This window comes from Gorilla gorilla, chromosome 2, assembly GCF_029281585.2.
Source record: "Gorilla gorilla gorilla isolate KB3781 chromosome 2, NHGRI_mGorGor1-v2.1_pri, whole genome shotgun sequence".
NCBI classification, from domain to species: domain Eukaryota; kingdom Metazoa; phylum Chordata; class Mammalia; order Primates; family Hominidae; genus Gorilla; species Gorilla gorilla.
Window position 1 is genome coordinate 140540004 of NC_086017.1, and position 19817 is coordinate 140559820.

The following is a 19817-nucleotide window of genomic DNA, read 5'->3' on the forward strand; positions in this document are numbered from 1 at the left end:
TTTAGTGAAAACCCCAGCATGACCCTGTGGGCTCCTCCTCTACCCAGAGCACCTGCAGTAGTGGAAGAGACCCAGAAAAAACCTTGGCCCAGCGACAACCACTGCAGGAAGCCAGATTCCTCCAAACTGGGCAGCCAGAGGCTGTGAAGTCAGCCTCATCGACAAGAACCTGGGGCTGCCACAGGGCTGCCAGAATATGCCTTTCATTTCTTCTACAAATGTGTTGCTTGTGCCCAGCACAGAAAATTCTTACAAATAAGATCACCCCAACGAAGTAGTTGAATGGCTGTGGTGAAGACAAAAATCAAGTAGGTAGGGTGGTCAAGCCGCACTTCCTGCATTTTATTTATTATGTTTTTATTAGTATTGTTTTAATTGGCAAATCATGCTCGTATTCATTTATGGAGTAGAATGTGATGATTAGATAGATGTGTGCACCGTGGGATGAGGAAATCATGCTACTTAGCATCTCCACCACCTCAGAAAGACCAGTTTCACATGATGTCACAGAAATGTTGATCAGAAAAAGTTGACCTCACAGAAGTCGCGGGTAGATCGATGGTGACAGGAGCTGGGGAGCGGCACGGGGAGGAAATGAGGGGTTGTCCATCAAAGGACCAAAATCTCAGATGGACAGGAGGAGGAGGTTTTGACATCCAGTGCACAGCAGGGTGACCAGAGTCAATGGGAATGTACTGCATTGCAAAACACCTGAGAGAGTCCATGTCAAATGTCTTTTTGCATTTACATTAGAGAGGACGAAGGCCCTGAGGTCCAAGAACATTGAAACCTGACAGGTCAGTCATGCGTGTACTCCAACAGCTGCAGGTAGGGGCCAGGCAAGATGTCCACACTGCCGTGGCTTCAAAGGCATCCTATCCCAAGGGGTGAAACTGAAGGACAGCCTGGAGCTTCCTGGAGACCAGAGGGCCCCTCCACCCTACCTGGAGCAACGCCAGAGCCTGGACTATTTCCTGCAGCACTTCTCCCCTGCCCTGCTCTATTTTATCTTTTTTAATAAAGATGACTCCTGATAAACAACTGTTTCTTCCAAATCTTGTAGTAGCATTGGAAAGGTGGCAGATGGGTCACAGACACTCTGCTGCTTTGCGCCCTCCCTGCACAGAACGGGGGCTGTGCACACTCTAATTTAGGCGGCATGCAGTCATGTGATCCTCTCAGTTACTCAGAAAAACTGAAAGGAAAAGAGACCTCAGAGAAGAATCTGAGTGACCCTACCCGCAGCAAATCTTTAGCAGTGGCTCTGAAGGGCTGAGGCTCTGAGCAGGTGCAGGGGCAGAGTCCTACGCATTGTGCACGGCCTCCCCACACTCACACTGCCCGGTGAGCATTTTCAGAAGGACAAGTGGCCCCTTCAGGTCCCATTTGCCTATGTTAATCATGCTGAGAGGTCCCCAGGAAGGTCCCGAAGTCCTAGGAACCAGGCTGTGCTGGGGTCAGAGTGACGGGGGTGTGGTCCTCAAAGCGCCTTAGGGGGCTACTTGTGCTGCTGGGCTCCTGGCTATCTAGTGCGGCACTGGCCTTTCTGCTGCAATGGTTTCCCCTTTTGATAACAGCGGCACAAAGCGGTCCCCCTCAGAGGCCTGACAGAGGAGTGAGCCTTCATCCAGGCCCATGTTGAAGGGGTGCTTCTGGGCAAGGCAGGTGTCCTGGGGGTCAGGGGAGGGTTGACGGCAAAACACAGCCCTGAGGGATGGAGGGGGTGATGGGAATGGGGGCTTTCATAAGGCAGGTTCCAGTTTCCCAGGAACCTGGTGTTTCTGTGTCAGGCAGTGAATCTATGGGTGCAGATGCCCCATCAACACCCCTCAGGGAGCTTCCTTGTGGGTTCCTAAGGAGCCTGAGGAAGGTCCAGAAGGCCTCACCCTCATGCATGGCCAGGGCTCCGTGTGCACAGCCTTGAACATGCGATGACCCTGCCCATTACTGATGGTGGCCAGGGATGGTCCTGGAGTTTGACCAGCCAGATAAGATTCTCCTTCTCCCCAAGAGAACAGGACCAGGAAGCAAGAGGCGGGCTGGGGGAGAGGGTGGGAGTGTTGTGTGAGGTCTCTCGTCTCCCCAGTGTGCTGCTGTCTTTAAAATCCACTTTGGGGATGAGGGTCCCTCAGGTGTCAATACTGCCTGGACCCTTGTACACTCAACAAGCATTTGAAGGCTGAGCAATCTCTGAGTGCCTGGGGTGATCGTAACACTGATGACCTCATGAACAGTGACATTTACACAGTAGTCGTTATAAGCCAGGCCCTGTCATCGTAGTCTCATGTGTACAGCAAAGGGCATGCGGTTGTTAGAGAACATCATGATACTAAGACCTTGACAAACCAAAACAACATCACAGCTTTCAAATTTGCGGGTAACTCATCCAAATGCTGTTTAGGGCAAAGGTGAGATTTGAACCCAGGCAGTCAGGATTTGATGTTACTCTGTTCTGTGCTGTGCCAACTGTGTGAGGGTGTGTATGAGAGTGTGTGTGTGTATGCCAGTGGTGCCAGCCCATGTCACAGTCTTATTTATTCGTTCCATAGTCTGTACTGTGTGGTAGACACCAGGCCGGGCTCTAGTGGTGAAAAGACAGACAGATGCTGTTGCGGAGTTCTCAGACCGATCAGAGATCATCTTAAGTGCCAGGAGGAGAAAACAGAGGAGATAGACTAAACTAAGGTGGAGCAGTGTGGAAGGCCTTGCCAAGGAAGTAGCATTTACATTGAGCCCTGAAGGAGGTGCGGGAGGGAGCTTGTCAGTACGGAGTGGAGGGAACAGTGTTTCTAGCAGTGGGAACAGCGTGTGCAAAGGCCCTGAGGTGAGCATAAGTTTCCTTGTTTGGAGAGCTAAGAGGTCAGCAAGGCTGGAGCACAGACGGCAGGGGTGAGAGGAAGGAGCTGAGAAAGGGGAAGTGAGTACGGCCAGATCCCGCCGCTCCTTGCAGGCCCAGCAAAGGGATTTGGTAAGGTTTTTAAAGATTTCAAAAAAATCTTAAGATGTTAAAGCCTTTGCAAGCTAAAATAAGATTTTGGTTTCTTTTCAAAGTTGCAAGAAATAGTTTAATCTAAGATTAATAAAATAGTTACTATAATGTCTCCCATTCAGCACGCATTTGGTGCCTGCTGTCTTTAATTCCAACCACGCCTGCCTGTAGGTTGTGGCTGTCTCCAGCTAACCTGGGAAAGAGTGGCTCTGGGAGGGAAGTGACTTGCCGAGGTCACGCAGTTCCAGCCCACGAAGCCCCACGTGTGTGCTTCCTTCCCCTGCTCCTTTGTTTCCGGTCTGGTAAATGGGGATCTTTAGTGACCTTGAGGCTTCTGGCACGTTCTTAGCACAATGTGTTCCTATGCACTTTGTAAAGCAAAAGCAACTCTGAACTTCTTAGCTCGCGTCATCAGTTGTTCCCAGGTGACGGCACCTGGGCACTCCCAGCAGGGCTGGAGGTGGAAAAGATGGACTTTTCAGTGCATTTATCAGCAGGAGCCGGGCTGCCTGGAGGTCAGGAGAGTAAATCACAGCTCCCAGGCCTGAGAGCAGGAGGTGCATAGACAGCAGGCACAGCCGAGGGCCTCAGGGGAACCATCGCCGGCCCTTCACCCTGTTTGGAAACTGAGGCTAAGGTGCTGGGGATGGTGAGGGGGTTCTAGGTGAACTGGGGCGGGGGTGGCATCAAGGTTGGGGATCCAGCCTCAGGCCTCAGCATCCACGTGAGCTTAGCCTGCCTCCTGCAGCTCCAAGCCAGGGCAGTGGTCTCTGCTCCCAATGTGTGAACGTCTTCTTGTGAGATGCCGCCCGGAAAGTCCCCACTTTGCTGTCTGTCTCCACAACCCTGTCAGCCATCAGCGAAACCTGGTGGACCCCTTCGGAATCTGCCCCTCCAGCCCTCCATTGCCCCACCTGGCCCCGGCACCACCAGCTTTCCCCTGGTTGTAGCATTATGAACGGTCTCCCTTCTCTGCCTGTCAGCCCTGGCCCCTCCTCTGCTCAGCACCCTCCCACAGCACCCACCTCACCCAGGTGACAACCAGGGTCCTCAGGGTGGGCACAGCCCCTGCACAATGTGTCACTGTCACCTCTCTGACCTCATATCTTATTGCTCTTCCTCTTGCCCCTCCAGTATCCCCACTAGAACATGAGCTGAAAAGGGGCAATAATTTTTTTTTGTTTTGAGACAGGGTCTCTGTCACCCAGGCTGGAGTGCAGTGATATGATCATAGCTCACTGCAGCCTTGAACTCCCAGCCTTAAGTGTTCCTCTTATGTTGGCCTCCCAAAGTGCTAAGATTACAGGTGTGAGCCGCCACCCCTGGCCTGGGGGGCAGGAATTTTTATTTTGTTCTCTGATGTGTCCCTAGTGCCTAGGACAATTCCTGGCACATAGTAGATACTCAATAAATATTTGTTAAATAAATGAACAATGACCTGAGGTAGGTATGACTATCATTTTAAAGATGAGTAAACTGAGGCACAGAGAGATGAAATAATTAACACAAGGTAATGCAAGTACTAAATAGCAGACTTGAGATTCAAACCCATGCCGACTGGTTTCAGAGTCAGTGTTCTTAGTCCCTAATCTATATTGCTGCTTCAATTAAACTTTGATGAAGCTAGATGTGGTGGCTCACGCCTGTAATCCCAACACTTTGGGAGGCCCAGGTGGGAGGATTGCTTGAGCTCAGGAGTTCATGGCCAGCCTGGCCAACATGAGGAAACCCCATTTCTACCAAAAATTCCAAAATTAGCCGGGCGTGGTGGCTCATGCCTGTGGTCCCAGCTGCTCGGGAGGCTGAGGTGGGAGGATTGCTTGAGTTCAGGAGGCAGAGGTTGCAGTGAGCCTAAATCAAACCACTGCACTCCAGCCTGGGCAACACAGCAAGGCCCTGTCTCAAAAGAAAAGAAAAAAAATTAAAGTTTGATGAATTAAATTAAATAGCTTTTCTACCTTCTTCTTGTACTCTGTACACTAGATCACCAAACCTTTTCTCCCTTTTGATTCTCTTTCCTACTTCCATTCCCTTGCTCATACTGTTTCCTCTGATTAGAATGTCCTTTCACATAGAGGACTCTCATTCATTCTTCAAAACCCAACCTAAATTGACCCTCCGCCAAGTAGGGTTAATTTCTCTGTCTTCTTTGCTTCCATTGTCTTGTGGATATACCTTTCTCAGAGTCCTTAAAAGTGATCTATTTATGTGTGTTTCTGAATCTTCACTTATCCTTGAGTTTCTTCATGGCAGGGATCTATTCTTTATTTTCTTCATCTCTCCCAGCCTGTGTCTAGCACATGTTAGGGGCCTGATACATATTTGTTGAATGGGTGACTAGAAGGCTTTCTGGTACTTACCACCTGCCAAGTGAATGTATGCTTGTTGAGTCCTATTTATGATGAACTTTCATTTTAACACAGCCCATATGTTCCAGAGAGAGAAAAACAGGCCCAAATCATAACAGAATCACAGACAATCACATCTCTAGGTGGCTTTTCATGTCATTCATTCAGTGGCTTCTGGTAAAACAGTGTTCCATCTTTGGTGCATTAAATACACATTTAGTGTTATCCGACGTACCATTGCCTTTCATCCCAGGATCAAAAGGCACCATGGGGCTATGAAACTAACTGACCACGGGGGAAGTCCACTTGGTTAGGGGACAAAAGGGATGTTCATGCCCCATTCGGTTATACAACTCCTGGTGGTCGTAAAATGCATTGGTATCCATGTAAAGGTGTTGACCAAAGGTCATGGGGCAGACTATGGTAACAAAACCCTTTGCCCTGCATGAGAATTTGATCTTGGGTTAACTTTCTAGCTCTGTTTCCCTGGGAACCAGGTAAAAGCAGAATGTACCGCTGCTGGGCAGTATTGCTAATGGCACAATGGTATCTGGGCAGGGGGGCTATGAGTACCTGCTGGGCCACCAGGCTTGGGCTTCACAGAGCACAGTTACTCTGTGCTGGACACGTCCCTGTGGGGTGCCCGGGACACTTTGCTGATGGAATTGTTAGTAGAGATGTTGGCTCCTGGGGGGGCATGAGGCTTTTAAGCCAGGGCAGCTCCCATACCTGCCTGATGTGTCTCTGGTCTCTTTGCACCTGTGTGGTCACGGGGGTTGGGGGGTGATTGACAGTGGAGATGGTTCCCATGTGGCTGTGTGGGGAACTGCAGAAGAGGAACACTCGAAGCTACCCTCCTGGCATCCTGGCAGGTTGTGCTCCTGTCCTGGGTCCTTCTCTGTGGACGGTGGCCTAGGTTAGGCCTGTGGTGCTGAAAGTCGAGTTGAACCCCAAGACACGCCCTGGTGGGCACTGCAGAGATCAGATGCTCTGTGTGCCCCGTGCAGCACTGGAGAGGAAGCGCACGGGGCTGCTTCAGCCCTCAGGACCCTAAAGGAAAAGTGGATTGGCTGAGAGGATGTCACGAGGCTGAAGCCCCCCCAGCAGTCTGCCCAACGCCCCTTCTCCCATAGCACCCTGGACAGCAGGCGGTCCCTGCCTGGGCCGGGCCCAGGGCCCAGAACTGGGAGACCAGTGATGCCCACATTGATCCCCAAGGCAGAAGTCATTCTCCTCCCAGGCCCTTCCACCCTTCCTCTCGGGGCCTGATAATTGGGTGTGGCGGCTTCTTTCTTCCTGCTGACCTCCTGGGCTCGGGCAGGACCTCTGTCTTCTCCCTCCTTCTGATTGGCCTGGGCCATAGAGGGGACTCATCCCTGGTGGGGAGGTTGATGTCGGCTCTATTGGCCCCTGTGGCAGGCTCTCACTCTGCACCGGCCCTGGATGGCATATTCTTCCTGCCTTTGCCACTGAAGCCTCCCGGCAGCCTCCCGAGGTTGGCCTCCTCATTGCCTCCATTTCTCAGATAAGGAACCAGAGGTCCAGAGAGATTCAGCAACTTGCTCAAGGTCACCCAGCAGCTCTGGGGCTGAGGGAGGACTCGGCCCCAACCCCTGGGCTCAGAGCCTGGCTCTGAGGCACTGCTTTGTGCTGACCAACATTCCCTTCCAAAGCTCATTAATGTCCTGTGACTCCAAACCAACAGTGCCTTAGGAGGAAGCTCTGGGCACTGAATTTCTAGGGCACAAGATGTCCCCTTCCTTCCCTCCTCTGAGTCTGTCCATTCAGAAAATGCTGAGATGGGCCAGGTATAAAGTCTGGAATGCGACCCAAAAATGAATCAGATTTTCCTCTTCCTGCTAACGCCTTTGCTTTGACTTCCTCTGCAGTCGCCGTGGTCCCCGTGTGTCCCCAGTATGTCTCTTGTAAGCAGGAGCTTGCGTTCTCAGATCTGGCCAATAGGTGCATGGGGAAGGTGGATGTGGGGAACTGGGAGGCCAGTTTTTCCTTCCCTTCTGCTGGGAGGGTGGGACCTGCCCACCTGTCCCCCATCCCCAGCTTCCCTCTGATAGGAGTTCTGCCTCAAGAAAAACTCTGCGGCAGGGAGGACTCTGCTGGGCACCCAGGGGTAGAGGCTGTGCCAGGAGGTGGTGTGCTCCCATCTCTGGAGGTGGGGAAGCAGAGACCTGGGGGCCTCCCTGCGATCTGGAGGAGCTCCATCCTCGTGGGAGGGTTTGGGCCTTTGGGATCCCTTCTAAACCTGAGTTTGTATCTTTCCATGATTTCCTCCCAGAGCTCAGGCCTCTAACTGGGAAGAAGCCAATTATGCAGGAAGCATTGACGTTTCCATGAAGAGCTGACATTCTGGGGCATTACTGAGGGAGTGTGGAGAGTCAGGCATAGCAGCTGCCCTGTGCCCACTGGCCGGGCAAGCTGGGGGTCTGGATGGGTCACACCTCCCCCCCAACCCTGCCCAAACCTCGATGGCAGGGCCTTCTGGAACCACAGTTCTCAACCTGTCTGACGAAAGACCCCTTTTTGTTATTTCCCGTCCATCACGATTGACACCTTGGTAAGTGGATACTCCTGTGTGAGATGCCAGGGCGCTGAGGGGCTGGAGTTGAGTATGTGCGCTGCCTCTTGCTTTCTGAGTTTACCCTGCTGTGGGCCTGTGCCATGGGGGACCAGCCAGTCCCCAGGCTGCCCCTCAGAGCACGGTTCCTCAGCAGCCATAAAGGAAGCAGAGGGTCTGGGGCCCCACGCACGTGGCCCTTTGTGGGTCCTGAGCTCATTGGCACATCGAGCACTCTGAGGAGTCTTGTGGGAAAGAAACGTGCTCACTGTTTCCCAAGCCTGTTTGACCTTGGAGTGCTTTAGATGGCCTCTACCACTGAGCTTGGCCCCCAGCGTCTGTTGCGAGAGGCCATTCTCTGGTTGGTGAGGATGTGGAGAAATAAGAACCTCTGTGGCTCCATTGCTGGGGGGAGGAAAAGTGGTGCAGCCGCCGTGGGAAACGGTGTGGTGGTTCCCGAAGGAGTTAAACATACAATACAATTCCCCTATGATCCGGCAATCCCACTTCTCAGTGTAGACCCAAAAGAATTGAAAGCAGGGCCTCAAACAGATATGTGCACACCCATGTTCACAACAGCATCACTCACAATAGCCAAAGGTGGAAGCAAAGAAAGTGTCCGTGACAGAGGAACGTGGTCTGTCCCTACAATGGAATATGATTCGCATGAGCAACAAAAGAAAAAGTAGATAAATTGGACTCCATCAGAGTTAGAAGCTTTTATGCTTCAAAGAATACTATCAAGAAAGTGAAAAGACAACACAGAAAAGAAGAAAATATTTGCAAATCATATATATGATAAGGGGCTTGGACCTAGAATGTATAAAGAACTGTTATAACTCAATAACAAAAGGACAACCCAACTAAAAAGCAGTCAAAGCAATGACAAAAATCACCTGATTTTAAAATGGGCCAAGGACTGGAATAGACATGTGTCCAGACAAGATACACCAGTGACCAGTACACATGTGAGAAGATGCTTGCCGTCATTAGCCACCAAGGAAAGGTAAATCAAAACCACAAGGAGGTGCCACTAACACCACCAGGATGGCTCTACTCAAAAAGTCAGACAATGACAAGTGTTGATGAGGAGATGAGGACGTGGAGAAACGAGCCCTCATGCATTGTGGGTGAGAATGTGAAATGCTCTAACTGCTTTGGAAGACAGTCCGGCAGCGCCTCGAGCAGTTAGACATGTATTACCCTGTGACCCGGCAATTCCACTCCAGGGTCTCTACCTAGGAGAGATGAAAACCTACAGAATTCATCCTTAAATGTTTGTAACAGCATTATTCATAATAACCAGAAAGTGGAAACAACACAAATGTCCGTCAGTTGATGAATGAACACACTGTGGTCTCTCCACACAGTGGAATATTATTCAGCCGTGTAAAGAATGAAGTCCTGATACATGCTACAACATGGGTGAGCCCTAAAAACATGCTAGATGCAAGAAGCCATTCACAAAAGTCCACATATTATACGATTCCATTTATGCAAAATGTCCAGAATAGGGAAAACTGTAGAGACAGAAAGCAGATTAGTGGTGGCAGGGGCTGGGTGGAGGAGGCTGAGGGAGTAGAGAGCTGATAGCCAATAGGAACAGGGTTTCTTTTTTTGTTTTTTTGTTTTTTTGTTTTTGAGACAGAGTCTTGTTCTGTTGCCCAGGCTGGAGTGCACTGGTGCGATCTTGGCTCACTGCAAGCTCCGCCTCCCGGGTTCACGCCCGGGAGGCTATTCTCCTGCCTCAGCCTCCCGAGTAGCTGGGACTACAGGCGCCCGCCACCACGCCCGGCTATTTTTTTGTATTTTAAGTAGAGACGGGGTTTCACTGTGTTAGCCAGGGTGGTCTCGATCTCCTGACCTCATGATCCACCCGCCTCGGCCTTCCAAAGTGCTGGGATTACAGGTGTGAGCCACCGCGCCCGGCCCAGGGTTTCTTTTTGGTGATGAAAATGTTCTGAAATTAAGTGTGGTGATGGTTGCACCAGTCTGTGATTAAACTAAATATCACTGATTTGTGTATTTGAGCTGAGTGGGTTGTGTGGTGTGTGAATTATACCTTGATAAAGCTGTGTTTTAAAAAAGGACAAGGTGAGCTCCCCATCCCTAGAGGTATTCCAGAAGCCGCTTAGGGCTGCCTCTTAGGAATGCTGCAGATGGGAGTCTTTCAGTGCAGAGGTCACTCTTTGGGGGCGGGATGGACGACTTTTTAAAGACAGCTTTGTGGAGATACAACTTTTCAGTCCTTTGCAGTGGGGTGGAACTTGACTCTGTTGTTTTCTTTTTTCTTTTTTTTGAGACGGAATCTTGCTCTGTCTCCCAGGCTGGAGTGCAGTGGCGCGATTTCGGCTCACTACAAGCTCCGCCTCCCAGGTTCATGCCATTCTCCTGCCTTAGCCTCCCGAGTAGCTGCGCCCGCCACCACACCTGGCTAATTTTTTTGTATTTTTAGTAGAGATGGGGTTTCACCGTCTTAGCGAGGATGGTCTCGATATCCTGACCTTGTGATCCGCCTGCCTGGGCCTCCCAAAGTGCTGGGATAACAGGCGTGAGCCACCGCGCCTGGCCGACTCTGAGGTTTTCTTGAAACTCCTATTTTATGAGTTGATAGAGGTGGTTATGGGGCTGGGTAAATAGGAAGGTCGTTGTGACCTTGAACTCCTTTATGGGTTGATTTGCCAATTGTTCCAACAGTGGGATTGACAGTGCATTTGGGGCTTGATGGATTCTGCTGCACTGGCTCACGTGGACTTGGGGACACAGACGTAGTGAGCCTCTGGCCTTGTGTGCCTGCCCCACAGTCTGGGTCTTTAGTGCCCTGGAGCATCAGCTTCCAAGTTTGTAAAGCAAGATTGCTGTGAGCTTGGTAGAGAGGAACGTGCAGGGTCCAACGCCCTCAGCGGGCCTGGGCCCTCCAGCCTGGCCCCCCATGCAGTCACGTTCCTGTGCAGTGGGGTGATCCACAGATGTGGAGACATCCCAGGCCTGGCCATGCGGCCGAAACTGCTGCCACAGAGGGGGCTGTGCATTCCCTGGCCCCTTGGGCTGGTCAGATGAGGCCCCTCCGCAGACAGTGGAGTGGAGGCTGGAGGCAAGGCCTGCATGGACACATGATGAGCCCTCCCTATAGTGGGCAGAGGGGGCTGGACACCAGGCCCCCCAGGAGTAGTACTAGTGATGTGCAGAGGCTGGCAGGTCCTTGGCTGAGCCAGGGCTGTTGGGAGCGCACAGCCACCTGCTTTGCTGGGGGAGAAAGGTGGGGCAGACACACAGTGGCCAGGCCTGGTGACCAACGGGGTACCTGGTGCCTGTGGGAGGGAGCCTGCCAGGGTCCCCTGTGAACCCCCTCCCCTCCAAGTGGAATTTTGCCACTCATAAGCAAAGGTGTTGGAATGACCGCCTGGCCCCTTAGTGGTATGTTAGTATGTGTGTTCATGTGTGCACACGTGTGTATGTGCTGTGTGTGCTGCAATGTGTGTTGGGGGGATCCGGCAGAGACCTTCCTCCTTTTATTTCAGGTAAGGCTAGAAACTGTAACATGTGACACCTTTGGCATTAGTCTTCCTCCTTGGTTATCTGTTGGGTGGGAGCGAGGTTCCTTTTCCCCTCTTTCCTGCCTGCTACAAACATTTCCTGATTTCCTGCTCCACTCCAGGCCTGTGCGCAGAAGCCTCCAGTGTGAGCGAGGCCCCAGCTTGCACACAGGTGAGCGGGAGAGCTGCAGGTGGTCCAGCTCTGAGCTGGGATGACACCACCTTTCCCAGTGGAAGGAGGCTGAGAACAGAGAGGCAAGGGTGGGGCCTTACCTGGAGGGTGATAGCCTCACAGCCGAGGAGACTCTTCAGTGCTGACCTCGGAAGGCTCTGAGATACGGGGCTGGGGAAGGGCTCTCCAGGCAGAGGGAATAGCAGGGGCACAGGCCCAGGGCAGGGAGGGGACAGGGCAGCGTTCAGGGAGGTGGAGGTGAGGCCAGTGTAGGTGGGAGTGGTAGGACAGAGGCTGCAGAGGGTCTACGGGGTCAGTGGGAGATGGAGTAGGGCAGCCTGTCAGGTGGGCTCACTGCCTGTGCTATTTTAAGGTCTTCTTTGTATCGATTGCCCTGGGCTTTGGCCTGACCATCTTCCCAGAGCTCCCCAGTCTCCCTCCCCTCACCAGCACCGTCTACACTAGTGGGCCATGGCACCCAGAGGGCTGGCTTAGACCAGGGCTATGGGGCCCCCTCAGCTTGTGGGATCTGTTGGAAGTCCAGGGCCCTAGGAGATGGAAGCCAGCTGGGAGCCACCACCCTGGAGTCCCTACGGCCAAGAGGCTCCATGGCCACAGCTGACCCATGCCGAGCCTCAGGCCAGGGGCAGAGTTCTGGTGTGGGGCTGCTAGGACAGGGGTGTTTGAGTAATTCCTGCATCCTGAATCTGAGCTCAGGCCTGACAGACAGGGCTGCTCATTGCCTCTGCTTCCCGCACGCATAGCCAGCTGCCAAGATCCCTCTACAACACTTGGCCCTGGCTTGTCTCTCTGGCTGGCCTTTTCACCCCAGACACAGGTGTGCCCGAGTTTCTCCTAAGCTGCGTGAGCCACTGGCACTCATTAAAACCCACCAGATGCAAATGGGATGATACGATTATCATTATTGAGATGCTTGTCAATAGCTGCAGCTTATCAGAGCCGCCTTTGTGCCAGGCTCTGCTCCAGGAATGAGACCTCTTTTATCTCATCTAATCTTCACAACAACCTTGGTGGGAAGGTACGATTAGCTCCACTTTACAGGTGAGAAAACTGAGGCTCAGAGAGGTTAAGAAACCTGCCCCTCAGAGGCACAGCGCACATGGGGCAGAGGCGGCATTCAGACTCTGGACTGCCTGACTCCAGAGCTGCTGAGCCACCACTAGGGCCTCTCACAGAGGCTGGGCACCGACACGCGCCCACAGGGGCTCAAAAACACAGGGCCGTGGGGGTCTCAGGTCCTCTGGCCATGGAGAGAAGGGTTCTGGGGACACGAAACCAGCGTGGAGGGACTGTGCCTGCGAGGGTGGGCGAGGGCTGCTTGGAGGGTGCGGCATTTGCTGTGGGCTTTTAGGGATTTCATCTGCCAGGATGGGGGCAGGGAGAGAGGGCCTTCCAGGAAGAGGGAAGTTCCAGGGCAAAGGCCCGGAGGCTGGGCGCCTGGATTTGGGCTCAGTGTGGCGGCTGAGAAGGGCTGGAGTGGTGCCAGTTCGTGGGTCCCGGCCTGGCCTTCAGGGATGGGCTGTGAGGGGATCAGACCTTTTTTTAGGGCCATGGAGAGGCAAGGATGGTGACTCGCCTGCCGGCTCTGTGGGCTCCTACTGGGGGAGGGGCGTCCAGGGAGGTGGCTGAAGACCCTGCTCCCAAAACAGGACTCGGGGGTGGATGCCTGAAGAGCCCAGATCCTGAGTTGGGGTCTTTGTTTGTAAGGCTGACCTGGGGCAGGGGGCAGAGGGGGGCCGTGGGGGCCCAGAAGACAGAGGCCCCAGGCAGGGATATTTCCTCCCTCCCTTCCTGATTCAGTAAATTTCATGGGCACGCTATTAGAAGTCCTGGGTTCAGGAGCGACAGGATGAAGACCTCACTGCCAAGAAGGCCTTTCATGTTCATTGCTGTTGAGGAGGTGGTGAGACCCCCGTTATCACAGGTGTGAAAGCAGAGGCTGGATCCTCATTTCTTCAGGCTGTGCTTACACTGTTCTTCTGCCCTGTGTCTTGTCCACACAGACTGCGAGCTCCATGAGGGTGGAGATCGCTCAGTCATCCAACACACCTTTACTGCACACCTACTGTGTGTCAGGCACTGCTAGCCAGAGGATGCATCAGGGAACAGCATACAAGGTCTCTACCTTCTACCTGACTCTTGTCTCTCTCGAGTGATAGTACGTGATGATCTTGCCAGAGGGAGGCATCTGGGGTCTGTGCTGCTGTGTTTATAGAGTCACAGCCTCCTCACCTCCCACTCGGCCTCCTGGAGTCATTGACTGGCCATGGTACTTTCAGTCCTCAGCGGGCCATGCCCTCCATGTGGATGGCGTTTATTTACAAGGCCTCAGGGCCTGCCTCCTTCCCCTTCTCCCCTAGGAATGTCCCCATCGGGGTGGGCACAGGGAGAAACACACGACTCCTGAGGCTGCCTGAAGCCCACTCAGCTCCGCGGAGATCGGCCCCCGAGACACTCTCCTTCTTAGGAAAACTCAGAGCGGAGAAGCCCCGGCTGTTAGTGGACTCCAGTGGCTGTGGCATGTGTCTGCCTGCAGTTTCCAGGGGCCTGGCTTTATCTGTGTAGATTGGGATAATCTAGAGTAGTTGCTGGAGCTCCTGGGGTTAAGCTGCTTGGACACGCATCAGCCCCCTCCTCCTGAGCACTGCAGGCAATTATCCTAGGGGAGGGGTGGGTGGCCTGGCAGCTGGCGCCTCTGCAGTGGAGGTGGCAGTGGGGGCTTGGAGATTGCGGTTCCCTTCCCTGGGCCCAGGGAGGTGCAACCCCTGCCAGCTGCGTGAAACATCCTCCTGCAGTGAGTGTGTGGGACTAGATGAGAGGCCGAACTGGAGCCCTGGGAGGGCACCCAAGGTAAGGGCAGGACTTACCCTGTGCCGGGCACTTGGCATTCATTCTACCTCACTGGGTCCCCCCAGCCTGGGGGATACCACAGCCAGGTCACACAGCCCAAGCCACATAAGTGACATTTGATGAAACCGGGATTCAAAACCTGGTGCGTCTGCCTCCAAGATTGCTATTCTTTCACCAGGCTGGGCTGTGAAAGGGCTGCTTCCCCCACCTCCCTTTGCTGAGGACCGGGACTCGGAGGCTCAGAAGAGTGAAGTGACCTGCTCAAGGCCTGTGATATTCCTGGGCCAAGACTCCTGAGCCTCCCCCTGCAGGAAGGTAAGTGATGTGTGGATACTGTCTCCACTGCATAGTGATGGGGAAGGTTGGAGGAGGGCAGGGCCGGAGCCTCGGAAGCTTGTGAGGGGCTTAGCTCCAGTGCTGGGCGTCAGGCTGCTGCAGTGTTCTTGGAAAGTGCAAAAGAGAATTCTCGAGTGTATTAGTCTGTTTTCACACAGCTGATAAAGACATACCCGAGACTGGGATGAAAAAGAGGTTTAATTGGACTTACAATTCCACATGGCTGGGGAGGCCTCAGGATCATGGCCGGAGGCAAAAGGCACTTCTTACATGGTGGCAGCAAGAGAAGATGAGGAAGAAGCAAAAGCGGAACCCCCTGATAAACCCATCAGATCTTGTGGGACTTGTTCACTATCACGAGAATAGCGTTGGGAATGACCAGTCCCCATGAGTCAATTACCTCCCTGCTGGGTCCCTCCCACAACACATGGGAGTTCCGGGAGATACAATCCAAGTTGAGATTTGGGTGGGGACGCAGCCGAACCATATCATTCTGCCCCTGCCTGGCCCCTCCAAGTCTCATGTCTTCACATTTCAAAACTAATTATGCCTTCCCAACAGTCCCCCAAAGTCTCTGTCTATGAGCCTGTAAAATCAAAAGCAAGCTAGTTACTTCCTAGATACAATGGGAATACAGGTATTGGGTAAAAACAGCCATTCCAAATGAGAGAAACTGGCCAAAACAAAGGGGTTACAAGGCCCATGCAAGTTCAAAATCCAGCAGGACAGTCAAATTTTAAAGCTCCAAAATGATCTCCTTAGACATCAAGGTCACGCTGATGTAAAACGTAGGTTCCCACGGTCTTGGGCAGCTCCGCCCTTGTGGCTTTGCAGGGTACAGCCTCCCTCCTGGCTGTTTTCATAGTCTGGCACTGAGTGTCTACAGCTTTTCCAGGTGCATGGTGCAAGTGGTAGATGGATCTACTATTCTGGGGTCTGGAGGTCAGTGGCCATCTTCTCACAGCTCCACTAGGCAGTGCCCCAGTAGGGACTCTGTGTGGGGGCTCCAACCCCACATTTTCCTTCTGCACTGCCCTAACAGAGGTTCTTCATGAAGGCCCCGCCCCTGCAACAAACTTCTGCCTGGGCATCTATGCATTTCCATACATCTTCTGAAATCTAGGCAGAGGTTCCCAAACCTCAATTCTTGACTTCTGTGCACCCACAGGATCAATACCATGTGGAAGCTGCCAAGGCTTGGGCTTGCACCCTCTGAAGCCACAGCCCGACTATACATTGGCCCCTTTCAGCCATGGCTGGAGCAGCTGGGACACAGGGCACCAAGTCCCTAGATTGCACACAGCACAGGGACCCTGGGCATGGCCCACAAAACCACAGTTTCCTCCTGGGCCTCTGGGCCTGTGATGGGAGGGGCCTCCATGAAGGTCTCTGACATAGCCTGGAGACATTTTCCCCATGGTCTTGGGGATTAACATTAGGCTCCTTGCTACTTATGCTAATTTCTGCAGCCAGCTTGAATTTCTCCCCAGAAAATGGGGTTTTCTTTTCTGTTGCATAGTCAGGCTGCAAATTTTCCTGTCTTCTTCTGAGCCCTTCAAACTGTTCCAATCTCTGCCGTTACCCAGTTCCAAAGTCACTTCCACATTTTCGGGTATCTTTTCAGCAATGCCCCACTCTACTGGTGCCAATTTACTGTATTAGTCCATTTTCAGGCAGCTGATAAAGACATACCTGAGACTGGGAAGAAAAAGAGGTTTAATTGGACTTACAGTTCCACATGGCTGAGGAGGACTCAGAATCATGGCAGGAGGCGAAAGGCACTTCTTACATGGCAGCAAGAAAAAATGAGGAAGAAGCAAAAGCAGAACCCCCTGATAAACCCATCAGATCTCGTGAGATTTATTCACTATTACGAGACTAGCACAGGAAGGACTGGCCCCCATGATTAAATTACCTCCCCCTGGGTTCCTTCCACAACATGTGGGAATTCTGGGCGATACAAATCAAGTTGAGATTTGGGTGGGGGATGCAGCCAAACCATATCACTGAGGAAATACACACAGCATCATCCAGAACTGGCCCATCCTCCCTGGGATGCAGTGGATTATTCACGCTCAGCTTCTCAGGAGGAAGGAGCTGTGGACTTGGACTTGGAAAGCCCCTGGCATAGGCAGCTGGTATTAGAAATCCAAAGTGCAGGCCAACTGGAGGCCTTCGGTGTGGTCCTCTTAGAGGGCACGGAGGCAGGGTTGTGCTGCAGGGAGAGCCCAGCCCCAGGCACATGGGAGGGCAGGGAGGGCATGGGGGTGCTGGGCTGTGAGAGCCGATGCCTCCCTGGAATTGTACAGGCTGCACTGGTCTGGAAGGAGGCCGCAGCACAGCCTGCGTGAGGAAGCTGGCGTGCACGGAGGCCTTGGGGAATGACTCTGCAGCTGTGCAGCAAATATTGGCTAACGGTTTAGCTGGGCCCAGGGAAAGGAATACATTACAGGGAATTGCAGGCCAGGCACATTTAATCTACGCTAATTTACTGTATTGGAGAGAAGGAGAGGGAGGGAGAGAGATGGAGATAGAGCAAGCAAGTGCAACTGGACTAGTGGACACCATCTGCCTCCATCTCTCTTCGTGCCTGAATTGGGAACGGGAGGGTTTAGTTTTTTGGGGCCTCGTGGGCTGCGTGCCTCTCGCTTGCCGAGTGTGAGTCCAGTGTCTGCCCACATGTGTTCCCACCCCTGAATGTAAGCTGGCTGCCTCACCTGGGCTCAGCCAAAGGGACAACAGCCATCCCTCTGATGAGAAGTGGCACCGCAGCCCAGGCAGCCAGGGCAGTCGGTGCGCTGAGTCACTTGCTTTGAGCCCGGAAGCTGCTGCTGGTTCTCGTGCTGCTTCCTTGGGGCGTTGGTTTGAGTGTGACTCTTGCCCACCCTGCTGACTTTGAACTGGCCCCTGGTCAGGGCTGACCCTACTGGGGGGCTCGGTCCAGCTGTGCTGCCTGGCTTCAGATGTGGCCTCCCTGTCCCAGGGCACCCCCCCGGGGCACTCCACGGTGGGGCAGCGAGGGCGCAGGCATGGATGCTGCAAGCTCATCCTCCACTTGGCCCTCCCTCATGTTCTAGCCGTGCTCCCTCCCCAGGCTGCCCGCACACACTCCACCCTGGAGGATGAGCTCACAGAGTCCCTTTTTTATTGTGGTGCAATGCACATAACATAAAATTGACCATCGTAACCATCTTTGAGTGTACAGTCAGGGGTATTAGTACATTCACATTATCATACAACCGTCACTACCATCCATCTCCAGAACTTTTCATTTTCCCAAACATGAAACACTGACTCCCCATTCCTCCTCCCCCAGCCCCTGGCAACCCCCATTCCACTTTCTGTCTCCATGAGTTTGACCGCTCCAGGGACCTCATCTAAGGACAATCACACAGTATTTATTCTTTTGTGACTGGCTTATTTCACTTAGAGTAATGCCCTCAAGGTTCATCCATGTTGAATTTCCTTCCTTTTTAAGGCTGACTATAAGGATGGGTGCACCACATTCTGTTTATTCCTCCATCGATGGTCACTTGGGTTGCTTCCACACTGTAGCTGTTGTGAGTAATGCTGCTATTCATGTGGATGTACAAAGATCTTTTTGAGACCCAACTTTTCTTTCTTTCCTGTATATACCCAGAAGTGGGGTTGCTGGACCATACGTTAATTCTGTGCTTAATTTTTGGAGGAACCACCATACTGTTTTCATAGCAGCTGCACTGTTTTTCATTTCCACCAATAGTACATAGGGTTCCAATTTCTTCACATGCTCGCCAACAATTGTTAGCATCTGTTTTTTGATAGGAGCCATCCAAATAGGTGTGAGGTGCCAGCACAGACTTTTGCACGTGGTAGAATGAGTGGATAGAGAAAATGTCTGAAGCATTGAAGTAAGACGACTCTTGGCAGCGGCTGCAGTTGGCTGGAGTGTCATTGTGGATTGGAAAACAATGTATTTCTTTCTCTTTTTAAAATTTTACTTTAAGTTCCAGGATACATATACAGAAGGTGCAGGTTTGTTACATAGGTAAACGTGTGCCATGGTGGTTTGCTGCACCTATCTGTCACCTAGGTATTAAGCCCTGCAAGCATTAGCTATTTGTCCTGACACTCTCCCTCCCCCATCCCCCAATATGCAGATTCTTTTAAAGTACTCCATAATAATTTCCCCACATTATTTTCCCATTTGTCCTAACTAGCAGGATTTTAATGTAACAAAGCTATCCGACAAGCCACAGGGTTTATGTCTACAAGTGAACTCTCTCAGCAACACAGATGAATGGCACTGTGATTTTTGTGTTTTTTTAGAACACACCCTATTGTATTGGAATCCTGGAAATGAAAATGCTATTTCCCCTGTAGACAAAGCTTTCCATAGGGGAAACATCACTTGGGGAAAAATGTGGTGCTTCTGTCCAGGATAATGGATATCACAGCCGTGCCTGTGACCTCGTGGGTCTGCACTTTGCACATGAAATCTTAAATCAGGCTGGGCGCAATGGCCCACACCCGTAATCCCAGCACTTTTGAGAGTCTGAGGAGGGAGGATCACTTGAGGCCAGCAGTTCAAGACTAATCTAGCTGGGCCTGGTGGTGTGCACCTGTAGTCCCAGCTACTTGAGAGGCTGAGATGAGAGGATCCCTTGAGCCCAGGAGTTCAAGGCTGCAGTGAGCTCTGATCACACTACTGCACTCCAGCCTGGGTGACAGAGTGAGACCTGTCTCTAAAAAAGAAGAAAGAAATCTTAAATCAGTCTTTCCCTATGTCTCCTCCCCAGGACTCCTGCCCAGCTTGGAAATAGCACACAAAGGCACAGGGGAACTGGTGGGTACATAGGGAAGGTCGGGAGCCTGGAGTCTGAGCTCCGGTCACCATCCTTCCTGGCCATGTGGCCTTGGGGGAGCCAACTTCTGTTTCTTTGAGGACCTCCCATTCCCCCTGCTGCAGATGGAAGAGTGAGACTTGCCTCACGCGTTTGTTGTGCAGAGTAAA

General features: G+C 52.4%; 1 protein-coding gene across 1 annotated transcript in view; it reads left to right on the forward strand.

Annotated features, from left to right (window-relative positions):
- Window positions 1–19817, forward strand: part of LOC109026351 (intraflagellar transport protein 122 homolog) — a 44348-nt gene that overhangs the window by 1933 nt on the left and 22598 nt on the right. The window contains exon 2 of the mRNA XM_019024408.4: window positions 14667–14803. The gene's annotated coding sequence lies outside the window, so the exon portion shown is untranslated. The remainder of the gene's footprint in view (window positions 1–14666; window positions 14804–19817) is intronic.